This window comes from Plecotus auritus (genome assembly GCF_963455305.1).
Source record: "Plecotus auritus genome assembly, chromosome: X".
NCBI classification, from domain to species: domain Eukaryota; kingdom Metazoa; phylum Chordata; class Mammalia; order Chiroptera; family Vespertilionidae; genus Plecotus; species Plecotus auritus.
The window spans coordinates 120,347,443-120,351,495 of NC_137784.1; positions in this window are offsets into that span (position 1 = coordinate 120,347,443).

Here is a 4,053-nt window from a genome sequence, read left to right on the forward strand (position 1 = left end):
GAACCGACTTTTCCACACTATGGTGAATGTTTTCAATTATCCTCTTCATTTTTTATATCCTTCAGTAATTATAGCTGTATTCATATAGGTCTTATGCATTTTTGTTAGGTTTATTTCTAGAGATTATTATTATTGCTATTGTGAATAGATAGAGCTAGTTTTGAATGATAGGTAAAATTTAGATTTGAGGAACAAAAATAGTATAATTGAAGGCTTAGTGGAGAAAATAAGCATGTAGTGTTTGGGAGAAGGTAAGGATGGTAGAAGCTATTGCTCCCTATTATTTAGGTTAAATTTTACTGACAATACTTGCCTAACCTCTTTGATAGGGTTATTATGAAAGTTTTTCAAATGTGTGAAGTATGTGAAAATGGGTCTTCTAGTTTAATGCAGAGCAAGCAGAATTGTTTAAGTGTTAGATGAGCATATTCTGACACCTTGTGGTCATTTAAGGGTATGTGTGATGTAATTCAATTGGCTGAACTGGAAGAATATGGATTGCCCACAGAATCATATTTAGAACTAAATGGGGGTTTTAGAGATAATTAAATCCAACATTCTTGTTTTACACATGAAGAAAGCAAGTCCCAGAGAGCAAATGTGTCTTTCCCAAATTCACATAGCTTCTTAATAACTGAACTGGGATCATTTTTTCTGACCTCTTGCCTACTGCTCTTTTCACTATATCATATCCATTTGCCAATTTCCTACAATTGTAAAAAAAAGGACTAAAATAAAATTATTATAATTTTAAGTCCAAGACAGACATGTCTACATAATTTTCATGTCATCTCTGAGGAATTTAAATAATTAATAATATATGTGTTGGGGTGGTGGTGGTGGTGGTGTTTCATTTATGTGAGAGGAAGATGTTGGGCTGGTTTCTGGTTGTTCCTAAAGGTGGTCAAATTGTACACCCTAAAAGATTTAGTCATTTCAACTCAATGCAGTGGATCTACACAATGCTTTGAGTATCAGGGACTTAGAATATTCTTCAAGCCATTCACAGGGTTTTCTTAATAACCCTAGGAGGCCTGCATCATCTAAGAATGGGTCTGCCTTAGTATGCCTGTTGCTCTCAGTCATTGGAAGTGTAGTAGTGATGAATGCAGATCATAGTAGCTGGGACTATTAGTTATTTTTACTCTCTAGGGATGGGGACCTGAATGGTACATTTTTATGATCACCAAAGTCCTTCCATTGCTTTGCACAGATCTACTTTTCCTCATGGGTATAGGGAAGAGCTGTCCCATGGTTTCTATGTACATTTTTGTGAGAAATAAACTCAGAAGAGGGAGTTTAGTGGGATGAACTACAACCCTAGTCTTTGCAGTTGATCTTGGGGCTACAACTGTATTCATCCTTTTCCTTCTCCACTATCCTTTTTAAATTCACCTCACCCTGTCTCCTCAGCAGGTCTTGGTGGCTTGACTGGTGGTGTAACCTATACCAGTGGTCGGCAAACAGCGGCTCGCGAGCCACATGCGGCTCGCGAGCCGTGGTTTGCCGACCACTGACCTATACCTTTATTCTTGAATGGTCTGAAGCCTTGGAAATTAGACCCTTCTCAGTCTAGCATCTCTTCACTTATCCATTCACAGTTACAATGGGGCAAGGGTACCCAAGTGGATCACCTGGGTTCCACACCTCATTCCATATGGACTCCTTATGTAAAAGCAGTCCTACCTCTTGCTGATAAGGGTCAATTATCCTTGCTGGTACTACAACTCCTCTTCTTGCCTGCTGGTCCTTTGGCATAAGGAATCCAGAGCTCTGACATGCAGTTCCATTATCTCTGACTGTAATTTAATGGGATCCTTGCTGTGTCCCCTGGAAAGAGTGTACCCCCTTTGTGAAACAGGACCTACAATCCTGCAGAACTCATAGTTGAGGGCACAGAAAGCATAAAACCCCCTGTTGGTCACTGTGAGTAATGTTAAGTATGGCTACTCCTGCTTCCACTCCTTAGTTCCCAGAACCTTGTGTTCTGTGTTCTTCTTAATGAAGACATAGCACCATATTGAGGTCTTTAATACATACACTGTATTTCTCAAGATGGCATCTCATCATTTCAGAGTGTTGTCCCGTGCTAGTGCTTCAGCTTTGCCTTTAGAAAGGCATTCCAGCACTCTCTGAGGTTGTTTTGAATGGTGTGGTATGTTAATATAACCAGTAGGTCCCATTATCATGGGTTCACTCCCATACCTCTTTCACTGTGAATTGAGTCTTCTAGTTGCATGCTATACTTCCATGCCTGTGTATTCTGTAAGCCTCAGGATAGTGGTGCTGGCCAAGGCTCTGTCGGCAGAAAAAGAAAACCAATGCCAGATAAATATCTATCCCTGTGAGTAGGATCTCCAATTTCATCCTTATTATTTCCTTCTTTCTTCATCTTTTGTGTTTAGTCTCCCCCCCCCCCCCAATTTATTAAGATGGAAGCTTATATTAATGGTCTCAGTTCTCTCTCCTTTTAGAATACAAATGTTTAAACCTATAAATTTCATTCTTAGCACTTCTTTGGCTATATCTCATACATTTTGATGTGTTGTATTTTGGTTCTTGTTCAATTTAAAATATATCCCATGTTTCCTGTGATTCACTATTTGACATTTGACCCATGGGTTATTTTAAAAGTATATTATTTAATTTACAAATATTTGTTGATTTCCCAAATTTTCTTCCATTGTTGGTTTATAATTGAATTCTATTTTAGTTGGAAAACATCCTTTGTGTAATTTCAATTCTTTTACATTTATTGAGACTTGCTTCATGGGCTCGTTGATGATCTATCCTGGAGAAGGTACTGTGTACACCTGAAAATGTGTATTCTGCTGTTGTTTGATGGGATATTCTACAGATGTCAGGTCATCTTTGTTGATAAAGTTATTCTAGTCTTGTATATCCTTGCTATTTTTCTGTTTATCAGTTATTGAGAAGTCTCTTTTACTTTTGAATTGTCTATTTCCCTTTCAATTCCATCAGATCTTGTTGCATGTATTTTGGGTTATTAGGTATCTATTTCTTTTCACTGTTATAGCTTCCTGATGAATTGACATTTTATTATAAATTGTCCCTCCTTATCTTTAGTAATTTTTGTCTTAAAGTTACTTTTGTGTGGTATTAGTCTAGCTATCCAGTTCTCTTTTGTTTGCTGTGTACATGGTATATCTTTTTTACCCTTTTACTTTCAACACATTTGTGTCTTTATACCTACAGCTTGTCTCTTACACTAGTTGGTTTGGCTCAGTGGATAGAGCATTGGCCTATAGACTGAAGGGTCCCTGGTTTGTTTCTAGTCAAGGGCACATGCCCAGGTTGCGGGCTCGACCCCCCGTAGGGGGTGTGCAGGAGGCAGCCGATCAATGATTATCTCTCATCATTGATGTTTCTATCTCTCTCTCCCTCTCCCTTCCTCTCTGAAATCAATAAAAATGTATTTAAAAATAAATAAATAAAAGTGTGTCTCTTGTAAGCAGAAGATAATTGGATTATATTTTTAAATTCAGTCTGAGAATCTTTTTTATTTTTCATCCTTTTACACTTAATGTAATTATTGATGTGATTGGATTTATCTCTGTCATCTTGCTACTTATTTTCTATATGTCACATATCTTTTTTGTTACTCTGTTCATTTTTATCATGTTTTGTGTTAAGTACATATTTTCTAGTGTACCACTTTAATTCCATTGACTACTTTTGTTCCTCTGTATGGGGTGTTCTTCATTTTTTCTTTGTGTTCTGTAAGATTTTGTTGCAAACTGGACATTTTAGATAATATATTGTAGCAAATATGGATTCTCATCTCCCCTCTTGGAAGTTGCTGTTGCTTTTGTTTGTTTATTGACTAACTTGCCTGAACTATTTTGTGGAGTCTGCATTCTCTATAGTTCTCTTCCCAGTTGTTTTCATTCTTATGCATAGTTTCCCAGGATCTGTGACTGGATTATTAAATATTAGAGGCCCGATGCATGAATTTGTGCACCAGTGGGGTCCCTCGGCCTGGCCTGCAGGATAGGGCCAAAACTAGCTCTCCGACATCCCCTGAGGGTTCCT